The sequence below is a fragment of the Ambystoma mexicanum genome, chromosome 7p (assembly GCF_040938575.1).
Source record: "Ambystoma mexicanum isolate Mex_15411 chromosome 7p, UKY_AmexF1_1, whole genome shotgun sequence".
In the NCBI taxonomy this organism is placed as follows: Eukaryota; Metazoa; Chordata; class Amphibia; order Caudata; family Ambystomatidae; genus Ambystoma; species Ambystoma mexicanum.
The window spans coordinates 204,706,937-204,726,537 of record NC_090939.1 but is presented as its reverse complement, the minus strand read 5'-3'; the positions used below and the strand labels follow the sequence as shown (position 1 = coordinate 204,726,537).

Below are 19,601 nucleotides of genomic sequence, written 5' to 3'. Positions count from 1 at the left end.
CCATCGGCTGTCACCAACGCCTCGCGCTGCATTCCGGCATCTGAAAGACAAAGGCTTACCTACTCTTCGCATGCTCCGGAGGTCTTCGCACTGCATTCCGGCATCTGAAAGACAAAAGCTTACCAGCTCTTCGCATGCTCCGGAGGCCTTCGGCGCTGCATCCCGCATCTGAAAGACAAAAGAAGGTGCGTTTAAAGACATTGGGCAACTTTATTACTCACGTGCCCATACTCCTTCCCACGCCGAATCCAGTGGGTATTCCAGCACCCTTCAGCTTTTTTAAAGCTCCGAGCTTGTATCTGCAATATAAAAGGGACAGTTAGTGCGCATCGTGAAGCAGGCTACAAGCGCTTACTTACGTGCTTCCAGGCGCTTCTATTCCTCACGCGGGTTCGATCCTCACCTCTCATCAGCCCGCCATCTGCCATCGCCGGAACCCTGCAAAACAAGAGATATCATTACAAAAGACTTTTAAGACATTTGAAGTGCCCAGAACTTACCGTTCGTGCAGTTAACGACGGACAGCAGTCCTCTGAGGTCAAGAGGCCTGCACCCTTATCCAGTGAAGAAACTGGTTACGGCACCCTGCCCCGAGGCAGATGGAGAGCTCGGCGTTCACTTACCTAAGGTGAGGGCGTTAACCTTTGGGGTTCTACAGGAGAAGAGAAAGGGAAGAGGAGAGAGGCACCCAATAACCCCAGTTCATTAATCCCATATTTTCTATCTGCAGACATCTTACTCTTCGAGTCAGACATACAGTGCACAGAGGTCCAGCCCAAAGAGCCAACCGTGTGTTACACATCACCTTTGAAGATACGGCATTCACCCAGTCAAGACCGGCGCCTCTGCGGGAATCGGGTGATCCTCCCATTCCTGCATAGGCGCTGGCCTCACCAACGACTTATTGCGTTTTGATGAGGACTCGCAGTAGTCAGTGATGCATCTTCTTTTTATATGAGGACGACAACATTTTTACAGTAATTATATATAATTACAGTACTATTGAAACCAAAGACACCTCAAGAGGCCTGCACCCTTATCCAGTGAAGAAACTGGTTACGGCACCCTGCCCCGAGGCAGATGGAGAGCTCGGCGTTCACTTACCTAAGGTGAGGGCGTTAACCTTTGGGGTTCTACAGGAGAAGAGAAAGGGAAGAGGAGAGAGGCACCCAATAACCCCAGTTCATTAATCCCATATTTTCTATCTGCAGACATCTTACTCTTCGAGTCAGACATACAGTGCACAGAGGTCCAGCCCAAAGAGCCAACCGTGTGTTACACATCACCTTTGAAGATACGGCATTCACCCAGTCAAGACCGGCGCCTCTGCGGGAATCGGGTGATCCTCCCATTCCTGCATAGGCGCTGGCCTCACCAACGACTTATTGCGTTTTGATGAGGACTCGCAGTAGTCAGTGATGCATCTTCTTTTTATATGAGGACGACAACATTTTTACAGTAATTATATATAATTACAGTACTATTGAAACCAAAGACACCTCCTCAGGACATGGCCTCATACCGGCCGTTGCTCTTAATTAACGCAGATGCGCAGGCGTTTGACAAAATATTGGCCACGCGTCTTCTCCCTTACATGCCGGTACTAGTATACCGGGATCAGTCTGGATTTATTCCAAATAGATACACTGCATTCACTTTACAGAGGTTGTTTTACATCACATCGCAGATCAATCCTGCAGCCAACGCTGCAAAGGCCATTGATTCGGTGTCATAGCAATACTTATTTCATGTGCTTCATCGTTTTAAATTTGGTCACTATTTTGTTCTCTGTGTTAAGCTACTGTATTGTGGCCCTGTGCCCAGAGTGTGCATAAATCATATGATATCGGAACAGTTTGAAATTGGAAGAGGAAGACTGCAGGGTTGTCCTCTATCCCCTCTGTTGTATGCAGTCACAATGGAGCCAATTGCAGCCCCAGTGAGAAATAGCCATGGACACAGATGGATCACAATGAATGGACCACCACAGGTGATCTCTTTATATGCAGATGATGCATTGTTATATATTTGTGATCAGGAGAAAAACCTAGGCATGGTGATGGACGAGATGGAGAAATTACTTCCCATAATGTTCTTTCTATGGATTCTTCTCCCACAGATTCCTCATCAGATAGAGCTCCATTCCAGCATTATCTACAGGGGCCATAGTGCACCTCGACTCTGCCGTTGATCCGTTTTGCCTTGGTCATGTCGGTCGTCGTACATATACTGCATCACTACGCCAAGGTACCTCAGTTCCCCCCCACACCCTCTTCGAGCTCAGCCGCTGTGGAGGAAAACTAACGATCCAGCTAAAACACCCGCAACCAATAAGAAAATAGGGTGCAAACCGAAATGTTTTTTTTTATTCTTTATTTTGTAGGGCGATGAGGAATCTGTGGTAGAAGAATCCATAGAAAGAACATTACGGTAAGTAATTTCTCCTTCAATGGATTGCCTTTCTCCCACAGATTCCTCATCTGATAGACTCCCCAAGCAGTATCCATGAAGGAGGCGGGATGAAAGTATTTCAGGAGGAGGACATTTTGCAAAACGGCTCACCCAAATTGAGTGTTACCTCCATGGGCTACTTCCAGCCGATCGTGTTTGGTAAGAGTATGCAGCGAGAACCAAATTGCCGCCTGGCAAATGTCCCTCAGTGGTAGTCCCCTTTGCAGGGCCAAAGAGGCAGCCATCCCTCTAGTGGAGTGGGCTCTGAGGCCCGGCGGTAGTTCTTTCCCTGCATTGTGGTAGCATTCAGAAATGCAAAGGGTGATCCATTGTGAGATGGTCTGATTCGAAACAGCCAAACCTTTCTTAGCCATGGAGAAGGCCACAAACAACTGGTCCACCTTCCGAAATTCCGCTGTTCTTGCAATGTAGAAACTCGGCTCCCTTTTCGTGTCTAACCTGTGGAACTGCTCCTCCTCCATGGAGGGCTGCAGTGGCAGGTAAAATACAGGCAGGTCAGTGGTCTGGGACAGGTGAAATTTCAATACCACCTTAGGCAGAAACCCAGGTCGCACCTTCAGGGTAACCTCCAACTGAGACAGCAGATCCTGCCACCGAGGCAACCCAAGAGGTGGGTAGATGGCCAAGTCCAGGATATTTGTATTTATTAGGTTTATATAGCGCTTCACGCCAAACGCTTTACATTAAACAACAAGAATACATTAGAATAAAATGGAAGCATAATTGTAAAACATGAGACAAACCATCAAAAACAATATATACAACAATTTGCAGAGGAGTGAAAAGAGAAATTAAACAGAGGAAGAGTAAGAGGGAAGCAAGGTTAACTGGAAGGGGAGTGCAGAAGATGAGCTTTCAAGGAGGAACAGAAGGAGGAGTAAGAGGAAATGGAGCGGAAACAGAGCGGTAGAGTGTTCCAGTGTAGAGGCGCAAGGAGCTGAAAGGAACCGAAACGAGAACAGACACAAAGGAAAGGAGGAACAGTGAGCAGGAAGAGATCTGCAGATCTGAGGGAGCGTAGAACGAGAGAAGAGAGTAAAGGTAGGGGGAGGCAAGATCATGAAGAGATTTAAAGACGAGACAGAGGAAGTTAAATTTAAGTTGAGAATCAAAGGGAAGCCAGCCTAGGTAATAAAGCAAAGAGGAAGGAACAAGTTACTTACCTGTAACTGTTGTTCTCCAGCATGGGTCTGGCATGGATTCACATGCTCATGAATATTCCCCGTCGTCAGGCTGGGAATCCTCGGTAAAGAAAAAACCAGTATCAGTTTCGTTTCTGATCTGTCTTTCGTAGTAATAACCAATCACTGGTCTCTGCGTCATACTGACCACAGCCAATGACTGCCCTCTACCCAAGCACCGCCTCTGGCAGCCATCTTCAGATTTGGAAGCACGTGAAGTGGCAGTATGACCAAGTGAAGAGCCGCAGAGGGGTAGGCGGGAGGGTTCGCATGTGAATCCATGCCAGACCCATGCTGGAGAACAACAGTTACAGGTAAGTAACTTGTTCCTTCTCCAGCATGGGGTCTGGCATGGATTCACATGCTCATGAATAAAGAATACATAGCAGTACACACATGCACAACCACGGGAGGTGGCAAAGGCTCAACATTAAGCATCACATCAACTCAACATTAAGCATCTTACCTCCTCACCAGGCTCACCTCAGGCGAACAGGTTGCGCAGCACTGCTTGGCCGACCCTGGACTCCTCCCTGGAATCCCGGTCGACGCAGTAGAATTTCGTGAAGGTGTGCGTCGACCTCCACGTAGCAGCCCTGCATATGTCCAGCAGGGGCACACCAGATAGGAACGCCGTGGTAGCTGCGATCGCTCTGGTGGAATGGGCTCTCGGACGGCCAGGCAGCGGTCGGTTTGCCAACCGGTGACAGCACATGATACAGCCGGAGAGCCATCTGGAGATGGAAGCCTTCGAGAGAGCCTTCCCCTGATTGACAGGTCCAAAGTTCACAAAGAGTTGTGACGTCTTCCGAAAACCCTTCGTGCGGTCCACGTAGAACTTCAGCGCTCTAGCTACATCCAGCGAGTGCAAAGTCCTCTCAGCCGGCGACGAAGGCGACGGGAAGAACACAGGTAACACCAAGGGTTCGTTGAGATGGAAGTCCGACGGTACCTTGGGCATGAAGGAGGGGTGCGTCCTGAGCACTACCCTCGTGTCGTGGAAAGTCAAGTACGGGGCCTTGCAGGAAAGGGCCTGGATCTCTCCCACTCGTCGTGCGGAGGTGATGGCCACAAGAAAAGCTGTTTTCCACGATAGAAACTTCAACGGGGCCGAGTGCAGAGGCTCGAACGGAGGTCCCATGAGCTTGGTCAGCACCACGTTGAGCTCCCACGCCGGGGCCGGAGCCTTCACCGGCGGGAACGATCTGAACAGTCCCTTCATGAACTCTTTCACCAGACGATGAGACCACAAGGACGTCCGGCCCGTGGTTCTGGTGTATCGGGAGATCGCAGCAAGATGAATCTTGATGGACGCATGTGCCAGACCAGCTTTGGCCAGCGTCAGCAGGTACGGCAGTACTTGGGGAGCCGTAATCCGTAGAGGGTTAATCTTCTGTGCGTGGCACCAGACAGAGAACCTCTTCCATTTGTGTCCGTAGCATTTAAGAGTCGAGGACGCCCTGGCCTTTGCAAGAACCTCTCTGCAATCGGCCGGTATGTCGTATCCTCCAAACTCTAGTGCTGCAGGAGCCAGGCCTGCAAGTTCAGCGACTTCGGGTCGTGGTGGAGGATGGCGCCTCCTTCCCTGGAGAGTAGATCCGCGTCCGCCGGCAGCTTGATCGGCGGGGACGCTGACAAGTCCAGAAGGTCCGGGAACCATATCTGCCTCGGCCACGCAGGTGCGACGAGGATCATCCTGCACCGTGACCTCTTGAGCTGGTTGACGAGCCGGATTAGCAGAGGCAAGGGAGGGAACGCGTAGAGGAACAGGCCCTCCCAGGGGAACGAGAAAGCATCGCCCATGCTCCTCGTCTGGGGAAACCTGCTGGCGAACCTCCGGCACTTGGTGTTCGTCGCCGTCGCGAACAGGTCGATCTGGGGTGTGCCCCACCGTCGGAAGAGGCGATCCACCAGATCCTGCCGTAGTTCCCACTCGTGGCACGAGCGCAGCTCCCTGCTGAGTGAGTCGGCGATGGTGTTTTTTATCCCTGCCAGATGAAACGGCACCAGAAAAATCCCTTGGGCGACGGCCCAATGCCACAGGTCCTGCGCCTCCTTGGACAGCGCTGGGGACCTGGTTCCGCCCTGTTTCCTGATGTAAAACATGGTGGTGGTGTTGTCGGTGAAGATCCTCACCACCTTGCCCTTGAGGGACGGAAGGAAGGATCTGAGGGCCCAAAACACTGCACGGAGCTCCAGGACGTTGATATGTAGGGACTTCTCCGTCGGGAGCCAGAGTCCCCTTGCGTGCAGATTTTCGGTGTGCGCTCCCCACCCTTCCAGGGAGGCATCCGTGGTCACAGTCTCCTGGTGGGCTGGGGTCTGGAAGTCCATGCCCGCCGTCAGATGCGCGCGGGTGCCCCACCACCGTATCGCTCGTCGGAAACTCTCGTCGAGCTTGATCCTTTCCTCGAAGCTGCCCGTCGTCTGGATCCAGCGCGCATCCAGGAATTCTTGCAACGGGCGCATCCGGAGCCTGCACATGGGAATGAGGTAGATGCAGGAAGACATCATCCCGAGGAGGGACTTGATGGACCTCACTTTGGCCGCGTCGGCCACCAACATCCGTTGCACCTTGCCCAAGATGGTCCTGGTCCTCTCCTCCGACGGGGAGGCCAGAAGGGACACTGTGTCGAGCCTCGCTCCCAGAAACAGTGCGACTTGCGCGGGCACCAGGTGGGATTTGGCGTAGTTCACGGAGAATCCCAGGTCCGTGAGGAGTTGGACGGTCCTTGCCGTGTGGACCACGGCGAGCTCCCTCGTCTTGGCGCGGATGAGCCAGTCGTCCAGGTAGGGGTAGACGTGGATCCCCTCGCGGCGCAGCTGCGCCGCCACCGGTGCAAGGCACTTGGTGAATACCCTGGGTGCCGACCGTAGTCCGAAGGGAAGGGCTTTGAACTGGTAATGACGCCCTTGGACCACGAATCTGAGGAATTTGCGGTGCCCCTTTAGGATGGGAATGTGGAAGTAGGCATCCTCCAAATCCAACGACGATAGGAAGTCTCCTTCCTCCAGCTGACCCAGGACGTGCTGGAGGGTGACCATCCGGAACTTCTGCGCCTTGATGAACTTGTTCAGACGTCGCAGGTCCAGGATGGGGCGCCATCCTCCCGTCTTCTTCTTCACGAGGAAGTATCTCGAGTAGACTCCGGAGCCCCGAAGCCTCTTTGGGACGAGTTCGATGGCGCCCTTTCTGAGCATCGCCTTTACCTCCAGGAGAAGTTGAGGGACGTGAAGTTCTTTCCTGGCCACGGGGGGGACGCGCGGGCACCTTCTTTGAAACTCGAGCGCGTGGCCCCGGGCCAGGGCGTCCAGCACCCAACGGTCGGTGGAGATGGACTCCCACACGCTGACGAAGCCCGCCAGCCGGCCTCCCACCGGGGTGCTTCGGTGGGGGCCCGACCCCAAGGCCGGTTCAATCCTGCTTGGACGCGGCCTTGCCGCCTTGACCTCCTTGGCGACGACGGCGGGGTCCGCTAGACTTGCCTCGTCCTCTGTAGGCCTCTTGCGACGACGAGCGGGCCGCTTGACGGCGTTGCAGGACTCCAAGGGCCCGGGCCGTCTCAGTATCCGCCTTGATGGCCTGAAGGGAATCGTCCACTGTCTTCCCAAACAGGTTGTTCCCGTCGAAGGGCATGTCCAGGACTCTGGTCTGGACGTCCTGTTGGAAGTCCGTAGCTTTGAGCCATCCACGACGTCGAAGGCAAACACCGTTGCCCAGCTGGCGGAATCCAGTGTCGGCGATGTCCGTCGCCACGGTGATGGCGTGGTCCGAGGCCACCTCACCTTCCTGCAGGATCTCAAGGGCCTCCGCCCTCTTGTCGTCCGGCAGAAAATCCAGCAGGGGAGCCATCTTGTACCAGAGCTCCCTGTCGTAGCGGGCCACGATAGCCAAGGCGTTGGCCGCTTTAATCGTCGTCGCTGCCGACGAGATGACTCTACGCCCCATAGTATCCAATTTCTTTCCCTCGCCGTCCGGCGGGGAAGTCGATGTGGAGGCCGCACCCCCCCCCCCCGCTTTCTTCCTGGCTGCCGCGGAGACGACGGAGTCCGGGGTAGGCTGCGCCCGGAGGCATAGGGGGGCCGTGTCCGGGACCCGGTACTTTTTCTCGTACCGGTCTCTTCTAGCTGGCGTCGGGGAAGGGTTCTTGAGGAGGGAAAGGCCCTCATCCCAAATGTCGTCCAACAGAGGCACTGCGAGGACCGTCTTCCTCTTGGCCTCGCGCCGCTGATAAAGGAAGCCTTCCTTTTTCTTCTCCTCAGGGCAGAGTTGGAAAAGCTCGGAAGCCCTGGAGATCATGGAGTGGAAAGATCCGATCTCGTCGGGCGGAGAGGCCCTGGTGGGAGGCGACGACGGAAAATCCTCGTCGTATGCCTCGTCGTCCGTACCCGTCGCTGCCGTGTCAGTCCCCGTATCATCCCCTCGGGTGGACGGGGAGGAGGGCTGGAAGGGGCGCGACGGTTGAAAAGGAGGTGGTGGATGGATCCTTCTTTTCTTGGTAGGGGGAACACCAGAAGGTCCCGGTTCTGGATCCCCCGACGGGAGAGGTTCCTCCTTCGGTAACGGTAGCCTCGTCCTTATCTCGGAGCATAAGGACTGTATGGCCAACAAAATGGCCGCCGAGTTGTCTTGCGGCGCTGGCAGAGGGGAATCCGACGGGCGAGCAGGGGCCCCGTCGGTATCCTCGACGATGTCGTCGTCGTCACCTGCGTCGGGGTCCATTCCGACGGGCTGGCCTTCTTCCACGCCTAGGCCGTGGCTTAAGACCTCGATCAGCTCCTCTTCTGAGGTTGAGGCCGACTCTACGACGACGCCCTGCCCCCCCTTCTTCTTCCCCACGGAGGGTTTCACGGGGGTCCTATCGATGGGCACAAAGGAAGACTCCCTCCGAGGAGGCAGGGAGATTCTGGGCCCTGAGGTCGCCACCACTGGTGCAGCCACCACAGGCTGAGCCAGGGCCGCCGCGACCGTTTCGATAGAGGGCTTGGTCGGATGGATCAAGGCCTTCACCACCTTAGGTGCGCTCACCGCCTTATCCTTGAGGGAGGGGGCACTGCCACGCTCCTCCTCTGCCTTAGAGCTCGACCGGGGCCTCTCCAGGAGCTTCGCCGGGTGCTCGGCCTTCCTCTTACCCGACCCAGAGCGTTGGCTCGTGGTTGATGGTGCCGGGGAGGGTGCGCCCTGCCTGGCGCCCGTAGAGCCCGACCGTTCGGCGCTCCCGGTGCCAGCGGACTCGCGGTGCTTGGCCTTATGTTGGGCCCCCGTCGCCGGGGCGCCCTCAAAGGTCTTAGAAGACCGCTCGGATTTCTTCTTCTTCTCGCCAGACGGGCTCTTACCCTCCAGCCAGTTGGCGAGACGTTGATGGCGGTCCTTCATGGTCCGTTCCGACATGTTGCCGCAAAACGCACAGTCCTTCTCCACGTGCGTCTTGTCCTCATGAAGGCAGTAAAGGCAGAAAGAGTGTTCGTCCTCCTTGAAGACGTTCTGCAGCTGGCATCCAGGGCAGACCCTGAACAGCTTTCCGGGCGTCGAGCTTCCCTTCTCCTGGGCCATCTCCGAGACAGGGCCTGAGAAGCTTCTGGAGTCCTCCGAAGTGTAGCTCGACGAAATCTTCACCCTTGAGGGGCACAGATGAATCCGACACGGGTCCCCGTTGATCGGATGTAGGATCGGTGGAGCTTGAGGCTCTTTTGACCGAAAGAATCGAAGTTTTTTGTAAAAAGCGCGAAAAAATAGCACTAACGCTCGAGAGCAATAGCACGAGGATCCCAACACATGAACGTGCGGTAAAAATCTGAAGATGGCTGCCAGAGGCGGTGCTTGGGTAGAGGGCAGTCATTGGCTGTGGTCAGTATGACGCAGAGACCAGTGATTGGTTATTACTACGAAAGACAGATCAGAAACGAAACTGATACTGGTTTTTTCTTTACCGAGGATTCCCAGCCTGACGACGGGGAATATTCATGAGCATGTGAATCCATGCCAGACCCCATGCTGGAGAAATGGAATTGTGAGGAGAGAGAAGGCAAAGGGTACGGACAGCACAGAGGGATTTGAGGGGAGCCAGGCGAGAGGCAGGGAGGCCAAAGAGGAGAGAGAGCAATAGAAAAGACGAGAGAAAATGAGGGAAGAGATTAAGAGTTTAGTGGCATGGAAGGTAAGGGAGGAAAGGATTTTACGAACATTGAAGAGGTCGAAGCGGCAGGCGCGGGAGATCAGAGAAATGTGGTGGGTACATGAGGGAGGAGTCGAAGTGAAGGCCAAGATTGCGAGCGGATGCAGAGATAGGGAGATTAGAAGGGGGAAAGAGAATAAATGGAGGGGGAGTGGAAGGGGGAAGAGTGTTGGAAGGAAAGAATAAGACTTCAGTCTTATCAGTATTGAGGGAGAGAAAGTGAGACGACATCCAGTTTCTAATAGCAGAGAGACAGGAAGAAAGATTAAGGTGGATGTCAGGAGTGAAGGAAGAGAAAGCGAGAAATAGCTTGGTGTCATCAGCATAGAAATGGTGAGAGATGCGAAGGTAGAGATGATAGGGGAAAGAAGGGAAGTGTAGAGTGAGAAAAGGAAAGGACCAAGTACAGAGCCTTGGGGAACACCGAAGTTTAGGGGGAGAGTAGAGAAGGCAGGACTGCCCCAAATACAGGGAAAGAACGGATGGAGAGATAGGAGGAGAACCAGTTGAGAACAGGGCCTTTGATACCAAAGGAGGAAAGAGTGTTAAGGAGTAAGGGGTGATCGACGTTCTCAAAGGCAGCAGACAATTCAAGGAGGACGAGGACAGAGGATTGCTTAGAATAGCGAGCAGTAAGGAGGGAGTTGAAAACGGAGGCGAGAGCAGTTTCGGTCGAGTGTTTAGGGCAGAATCCAGATTGAGAAGGGGGGAGAAGAGAGAGATTGGATACAAAAGCTAAAAGATGAGTGTAAACTAAGCATTCAAGAAGCTTAGAAAGGAATGGTAGAAGAGAGATTGGATGGAAGTGAGAAGTAAGGAGAGGGTAAAGCAGAGGGTTTTTTCAGAATAGGGATAATGGTAGCGTGTTTGAATGAGGAAGGGAAGGTGGCAGTGGAGAGACCAATGTTGAAGAAGGAGGTGAGATAGGGGATGAGAGGGTAGATTTTAGAAATCAGGGGGGTGGGGAGGGATCAGAGGGGGCAGCCGTAGGGTGAGTTTTGTAGAGGAGGGGGCAAAGATCAGAAGGAGTAACAGGGGAGAAGGTAGACATGTAAGAGGAAGGGGTGGAGAGAGAGGGGGAGGAGTAAAGTAGGAAGGAGAGCGAAGAAAGTTTTGACGCAGAGTGAGAATCTTAGATGAGAAAAAGTCGGCGAAGTCGGAAGAAGAGAGGGGAGAGGTAGTGGAAAGGTCAGGACTAGGTGGGGAGAGAAGACGAGAGAGAGTCTGAAAGATACGACATGGATGGGAGGATTGTGATTGGAGGAGGTTAGAGTAGTAAGAACGCTTAGCTGAGTTAAGGCAGGAGTCGTAAAGAGAGGGGTATGAGAAATAGGAGGATTGATTAGTAGGGGAGCGAAGCTTGAGCCACCGTCGCTCAAGGCGACGGAGGCGGCGGCGCTTGGACAGAAGGTGAGGGGAGAGCCAGGGTTGAGTAGAAACTGGGGAGGAGGAGAGGTAGAGATAAGAGTGGAACCCGAAGAGGGAGTAGGAGAAGTAGGGAGGGGAGTGATGAAGTAGGAGTCAAGAATGGAAAGAAGAGGGGATGGTTAATGATATCCGAGTACCAAGTTCTCCTCATCCAATCCCAAGATCAGGGTTGCTCGGAATCTCCTCCACCTCCTTACAACCCAAGTAAAGGAATCAGCGGGAAAGCATTGTGGCGATGGAAGGTCCAGTCCACCAGAAACGCATCCCCCAGACAACCTCTCGCCAGGCATTCCCATGAGCAAAAATGTCTGCACTTCCTGTTGGACTGCTGAGGAATCCCACTGACCTCTTCCAGGACTTCTTGCCATGCTTACCACTCCTGTGAGACTGTGATCTGTCTGCTCAGAGCATCGGCCAATCTATTCTCTGTTCCTGCCAGAAGCACTGCAGAGACTAAGATCTGTTTCCCCAAAAGCCCCAAAAGCCAGAATCACAGTCGGATCGCATCTCTACAAAGGGGAAGGGAGCGCACAACACCTTGCTTGTTCAGGTAGTGCATAGCTACCGTATTGTCCATCATAATCAGGACGTGCTCCCCTTGTAGAGAGGGCATAAATGCTATCAGGGCCCAACTGATCGCACGCAGCTCCAGCCTGTTTATGTGCCACTGTGCTTTCATTGCTGACCAAAGACCACTCACCTGCAATTCTTTGCACTGAGCACCCCAACCTTTCAGTGACGTGTCTGTGACCACACTGGCCACAAGGCCGGAAAGGTTCCCCTCACCAACATGTTCTCGCTGCTGGCCCACCAAGAGAGATCATTGGCCACTGACCTGGACACTTTTAGAACATCTCTCAAAGTGCCGAAATAAGTTTGGCCTCTGGCACTAGGAAAATGTAGGAAGCCATGAGACCTAAGAGGCTCAGGAAGGAAGCCGCTGGCAAGGTGGTGAGGCTCTGGAACAGCTGAACCGTCTGCCAGACACTGGCGAGACGCTCCTTGGGGAGTACGGGGGGGGGGGGCAAGGCCTTCACTATCCTAGTGTCCAGGAGCACTCCAATGAACTAGAGCCTGTTGGTGTCGTGTGGGACTGCTGCAAGTTCAGGGAGGAGACCAGCTTGTGGAGTAGAACACAGGTGACCTTGAGAAGGGACAAAACCTACTCCGTTTGCTTACCTCGGATCAGCCAGTCGTCCAGGTATGGGACCACAAGGATGCTGGATCTCCTGAGGTGAGCCTGAGCCGCGACTATAGCCATGAGCTTGGCGAAGACCCTCGGGTGGTGGTCAACCCAAAGGAGAGCACCTTGACCTGGTAGTGCTTGTCGCCTACGAGGAATCAAATGAGTTTCTTGTGCTTCTGGTGGGTCGGCACATGGTAATATGCGTCCTGGAGATCCATCAACACCAGCCAGTACTGAACCGTGGAGAATGTCTTTCAAAGTCACCATCTTGAACTTATCCTTCCTCAGGAACTTGTTCAATGCCCTGAGGTCCAAAATGGGACAGAGTCCTCCCCCTTTCTTGGGTACCAGGAATACCATTCCGATCCTCTCTGCTCAGGCGGTATCTCTTCCAAGGCACCAATCAAAAGCAGGGATTGCAGTTCTTCCTGGAGCTCCTGTTCTGGTTGTTGAGGAGGAGGTGATGGCCTGTCCGGTGGCCTTTTAAGAAAGGCAGACAGCAACTCCACTGAAGGAGCTGAAGAGCCCCGGCCTCAAAGGTAATCTCCTGCCATTGAGCCCAGTGCTCGCCTATCCGCCCTCCAACTGGGGAATCGTGGGAGGAGAAATCAAAGCAGCTTCGAGGGCAGAGCCACCCCCACCGCTGCCAGCCCCTGGAGCCTGCATGCCCTTCACGGAGTGAGGGAAACACCTCTGCCACTGCCTGGGTTGGGGAGTAGATCCTTCCTGCCATAAGGGGAAAATAGTCTGTAGTCTCTACACCTTGAGGCAAAGCTAAAGGCAGGTTTGGCCAGCTGTTGCACAGCTAGGTCTAGTGACTTGGCGGCCAGCTTCGACTCCTTGAATTTCTCCAAGGAGTTGTCAGCCTTAGGGTCGAAGAAATTCTCGACATCACAAGCGATGTTCAGTAGCTTGCTCTGAACATTAGGCGAGAATCCAAATGTATGCAGGTAAGTCTGCCTCCTTAAGATGGTCGCTGACCCCATGGATCCGTCGACGTAGTCCGAGACGTCCAGGCCCGTGTGCATTGACTACCGGGCCACCTCCTTGACATCATCTACCAGTCTCTAAAAGCGCTCTAAGAACTCGCCTTTGGGAATATACTTGGCAGCCTCACCAATAGTGGTCCACAAACCAAACGCATACTTGGCAAACCCACAAGAGGCGCTAACCGCTTTTAGAGCCATGCTGCCGGAAGAAAATATCTTCTTGGGTAAAGCTTCCACTTTTTCCCGCTCCCTATCCATCGGAAGGATTGACGTGGATGAGGCTTGTCTGGTACTGGCTTTGAGTGCTGCACTACTAACCCCTGCGGTGTTGGGTGGGTGGAGAGATAAGGTGGGTCTCCCCTTGCTGGCCTGTTCTTAGTGAAGTCTGAGTTAACCTGGGGAGTGGTGTATGGCCTCTGCCATAAGGTGGCGATGGCCCTCTCAGTAGATGGCCCTTCGTCTAGGATATCCTTAAGGTCATAGCCTGACAAAGGCTTGGCTGGCGCAATCCAGCTAAGGGTATCTACTACCACCCTGTTCACCAGGGCCCTATATTTGCCGTACTCCTACAACCCGTCCCCTTTCCTCCATACTATATGAATGTCCCTCGCTAGGGACGGTAAAGGGTACCTTTTTTCATCAGAATAAATTGTCTTCCCCTTTAAATTTAGGTGCGCGCGGGGGCCCGAACCTGGGAGCATGCGCTCCCCCGAGTCCGTCCACTGTCACCACTCCCCAGTCCTCTTTTACACATCAACGGGATCGGTCCACTTCACCAGCACTCCTGGTGGTTTGTAATTCCACATGCTCTCTCCCGAAAACTTTCAAGTTTTTCTTCTCTCTCTGTTTTCTCCTAGATTGTCAGAGAAGAATGTCCTTTGGTGCCATGCTCCTCCCCGGCGCATGTCGACTACAGCAGGTTTTAGCAGGTGTCCGGCCAGCAAGGGTTCCTTCCCCATGTCAGATTTCCACACGATCTGCGTCCGGTCCCTTTGCCCCGACCACAGCTGGGGGGGCTGTTACGCATGCAATGCGTTCACCCTGCGAGCTCTCAAGAATTGCTTGGCCAGGTGAAAGGAGCTGTTCAAGTAATCACCTCGAGAGGACCTCAAGACTTACGTGAGGAGGAAGACCAGGCCCAAAGAAGGTGCCCTCATCTCCTATAGCTCCAGAGTCGTATACAAAACTACACCGGGACCCTTTTTTTCTCCCTAAAGGTTTCCGCCTTTCACATTAATGAGGAGATAGTACTTCCAAAATTCTTCGTGGACCCAAAGAATGAGGCTCAGAAGGCACTGCACTGTCTGGATGTCAAGTGTGCTCTACGATTTTATCTAGACAGGACGAAGAGCTTCTGTAAAACGGATGCCCTATTCATCACTTTTGGCGGATCCAAACCAGGCTGTCAAGCCTCCAAGGCTTCCATAGCTAGATGGATGGTGATGGCTATCAAGGAGGCGTATGAGGGTCAGCACAGGCCTGTGCCAGCAAACATGCAGACCCACGGCCACTGCTGTGGCTTTCCAAGGACACGTCCCATGGCAGGCGATCAGCAAAGCGGCTACTTGGGCTTCCCCATCAGCCTTTTGCAAGCACTACTGCTTGGATGCCAGCGCCAGATCAGATGCAGCATTGGCCAGGCAGTCCTGAAGAACTTGTTTTTTTTAGAGGGGCAACTCTCCTCCCCAGGGCTACATTCAGTTGTAATCATCCATACAGTATGGAGGAAAGGGGATGGGACATAGGAGTAATAAATTACTCACCCTAGTGACTAATGTACTCCTAGTCCATAGTCCCCTTTCCTCCATACGTCACACCAGCCTCACGTGTGATAAACCTGTGTCATTAGGCAATTGTAATATTGTCAACGCGTCAAAGGGGACTGAGGAGTGGCGCCAGTGGGCTGAGTCAGGGGAGCACATGCTCCCAGGGCCGTGCCCCAGCCCACATGAAGGGGAAGACAATTTTTTCCAGTGAAAATGGTTCTGTTTTCCGTCCCTAGTGAGGGAGGTCACCATGTCCGGGGATGTGTCCAGACCACTTGCGTCATGAAGGCCCTCGGCCAGGGTGACCAAATCTGCCTGGTCGACAAAGAAATCTTCCCCTTCAGCGCCTGCATAAGCAGGATCAAAACCACTCGACATTTAGTCATTGTTATCACTGAAAATATTGGCCATGGTGCCAAAGAACTCAGTCCTCAATTCAGGCACATATGACCGCTCAAAAGCATCCGAAGACGTTGACTGTTTTGCGATCAGCGCCAAAAGGTGCTCCGACGCTAGGGTCGCACTGGCTGATATCAGTGCCAAAAGTGCACTAGTGAATTTTGGTGCTGAAGGCGGCCCAACTTCACGTCGTAATGGTGGTCACTTTGGGGCCGGGTTTAACGGGCATTGCTGGGGCCTGCTACATCGAGGGATCACCCGTGCCTGCAGCTGCCTTTCATAGCATATCCAGCATTTGTTCCTTAAAAGCCTCCCACTCGGCTGTGGATGTCGGCACCTCCAACGACGTACCGGGATCGTCCGAACAATGGGATCTATGTCGGTGCTGATGGCGTCATCTTTTCTTGTGCGAGGAAGGTGAATGAATACAGGAGTATGACCTCCTCTTGGTCTTTTTTTCAGTCTCCTTCCTCCTTCTCAGGAGTAGGCCCCTCCATCTGGCTTCCGACTATCGACCGCATCACATATTTTGAGGGAGGTCGGCACACCGGGCGCTTCACTGCCCATTCCCTGAGGGATTTCGGGTTCATTTTTCTGCAGGAACCACAGCCCTCAGTGTCATGATCAGCACCCAGCACCACACGCAGATGTTGTGCGGGTCCGTCTTGGACATCTTGGAGCTGCAGTTTCTGCAGCGCTTCAATCGGGATACTTTGGGCGCGGATAAGCCTGAAACTCAGTCAAAAAATTAGAGAGATGATGAATTTGTTGAATGTAAACACTATTGAAAGCAATGTTCCGCAAGCCGCGTGCTCAGAGTGCAGAAAAAAGGAACCGAGGTACCGGGGCGTAGTGACGCAGTATATGTTTGACGACCGATGTCACGTCCGGAGCAGACGACCGAGGCAAGACGGATCGATGGCAGAGTCGAGGTGCACTACGCCCCCTGTCAAAAAAGTTTTCTGAGCAGCTAACGCTAGAATGGATATCCATAGGAGGAATGTGCGGGAGAAAGGCAATCCAGTCAAATATAAATTTACAAAGTACTCTGGCTATAAAATAAATAGTACTGAATCGGAATTGTTCCCTCTCACGAGTGATTCAACGCAACTGCTGCTCTCCTGGGTTTTCAGTGAGTCCCTCTCCAATTTGGGAGTGGCAATTTCCAAGACGCAAAAGACTCTATATGCTGAGAACCATGAGGTTTATTTACAACACCTCACCACCAAACTGAAAGTATGGGAGTGTTTACCAATATCACTATACGGGTGACTTGCGCTATTAAAGATAGTCGTGGTTCCTAAATTGTTATACTATGTCTGTAATGTTCCGATTTGGCCTGGACGAGTTTTCTTTAACAAAATTAAGTCAATGCCAGTGTACCTTGTGTGGGGTGTGGGAGTTGCTAGGATTAGCTGGGATAAAATGACTGAACCTTATGAACAAGGTGGACTGGCGGCTCCTGACTTCGAGTTATATTACTGGACTGCTCAGGCGCAATTTGCTGGACCTTGGTATATCCCTGGGTACAAAGTTGTACACTTACAATTGGAAAAATATAGGGCGGCACCTTCAGACCTGAAGTTGATCATCTTCAGTGATCGATACATTGGCTCCTGTTCGTTCGATCCAGTTAGGACTACGGTCCATACCTGGTCGAGACTATGTCGCAGACTGGGGTTAATGGCACTTTATAACAGAACAGTTCCTTTGTGGAGTGTTCCTGGCATCCCCTCTTCATTTGATACTGAAATTGGGAAGGCCTGGGATACTAAGGGACATTTAACAATGGGAGACATGCTGCCTGAACAAATTAGGCGGTAGTCCCATTATGATGCTACAATACTACCGCATGATGGCAGTGTTTAGCAGTTTGTGGCCTTCTTTTCCAAATGAAATCGGAAACCCACAAATGCATAATGGCGACATTAATGGGAGATGAGGCTAGGCATATGGTGTCCAAACTATATAGATTATTTCAAGCGCATCAGAAATCCAAAAACCTGATATGGGAAAAGTGGGAGACCGATCTGGGAATTACACTGGATGATGACAAATGGAGAAGATGCAGTCTGATTACTAAGGAGGTTTCTATGAATGCCAGATACTGTCTAATACAGTTCAATCAGTTGCACTATAATCTGGCCAAATTAGCTACACTTTCTACTGGATTGAGTGGTGAATGTGGTAAATGTGGTAAGGTAATGTCATATTTGTTTCATATGTTTTGGGAATCCCCGCTGATTTTACTATTTTGCCAGGAGATTGCTGTAAGGTTGGGTGACATATTGGATAATGCCCCCACAATGACGCCACTCAAATACCTACTGGGGAACATTGGTAAAGTGTTATAGTTTTGAGTTTGGTCCTGTGAAGTGTCTCGCCAGAAGGATCTAATAATGGGGCAATCCCACCAAATATGAGCCGCTGTCCCCTCTTCCACACAGCCCCTCCAACATTCCCCCGGCGTTGCTGAGTAAATCGCATGCAGATGGGCCGGGGTGTAGTGCCAAATGTAAATGCACTTATACCAGGCCTCCTGCAGCTGGACCGCTTTTTGCCACCTTTGGAATCATTTTCCACAACCTCTCCCAGTCCTCCCTTTCCATTCTAGCCCGCAGTTGCTGCTCCCCCGCCCCATGTAAGCCCAGTTTGCTTTCGGACCGGCGCTCTCCAGAAGCCTATAAAGGTCCGAGATTAATCCTCTGGACCCCTCGTACGTCAGGAGAAACCGTCCAAACTGCATCAAGTCGTGTGTAGCAGCCCTCTGTACCTCCATTGACATTACCCAGTGTCTAATCTGGAAATATCTGTGCCTTTCTCCTTCACCCACTCCGAATTCCCGCGTGCATTCCTCGAACGTTTTCACGTTATGATCGTGAAACATGTCCCTCACAGTCCTACACCCTCCTCTCTCACACTTCAGGAACGTCCCCTTCTCCAACCCGGTGTGAAGTCCCCGTTATTGAAGATGGGGGTGAACGGTGATGGAAAGGTTGTAATCCCCCGCTTCTCTGCCGCCCCGTTCCAGATATCAATCATTCCCTTTGTTATAGCGCTCATGTAGAGGTGAGGTGGCCTCAACCTGCGTGGGAGCCATAGAACCACCCCCCGGTGATGCCGGGCTACTGATCTATCCGTTTTTACCCAATGCTTGTTGTGTTCCTCCGAGTACCATTCCCTGATTACCCTAAGCTGTGCAGCCTCATAATATCGGCACAAGTCAGGTAGAGCCAGATTCCCCCTCCCGCTTCGATGCTATCAATAGCCGTCTAGCCAGACGCAGCCTCTTACCCTCCCAGATAAACTCCTTGGCCGTCTGATCTAATTCCTTGAAGAAGCTCGCCGGAACTGATAGCGGGATGGCCTGAAATTGGTAAAGCAAACTGGGGAGAACCACCATTTTGAGGACTGCCCCTCTCCCCAGCAAGGATACACTTAGGGCGCTCCACTTCCTGAGGTCTTTTTTGATCGCGTTAACATGGGGGCATAGTTTGTTCCATTCCAACCCGCCAGAGAGGAGGTTATCCTGATCCCCAAGTATTGTATCCCACCCGGACTCCACATGAACGGGGAAATTGGCTTCAGTGCCCCCACCTCGTTCTCCCCTAGGAACAGGTTAATAAATTCCGACTTCTGTAAGTTTACCCGCAAACCCGACAGCTCCCCAAATTTGGACAGCAGTTCCATGCTTGCCCTGATTGACTCCGCCGGGTTCGTCAGTGTAAGCAGCATGTCATCAGCGAACGCCGCCACTTTATGCTGGCATCCCCCAAATGGTATGCCCTGAATGGTGTCTGACTCCCGTATAGCCAAAAGAATGGGCTCCAGATATATTGCGTAAAGCAACAGAGAAAGAGGACACCCCTGTTTCGTTCCCCGTCTCAAACAAATTGGGTGTGATATACCTCCATTTACTAGAATACGTGATGTGGGATTCTTGTAATTCGCTGTGACCATACTAATAAACCCTGTGCCCAGGATTATCCTCTCCATAACCTGAA

General features: G+C 52.6%; 1 protein-coding gene across 3 annotated transcripts in view; it reads right to left on the bottom strand.

Moving 5' to 3' along the window:
- Nucleotides 1-19,601, bottom strand: part of BRWD1 (bromodomain and WD repeat domain containing 1) — a 3,236,587-nt gene that overhangs the window by 185,375 nt on the left and 3,031,611 nt on the right. The gene's annotated exons all lie outside the window — the stretch shown is intronic.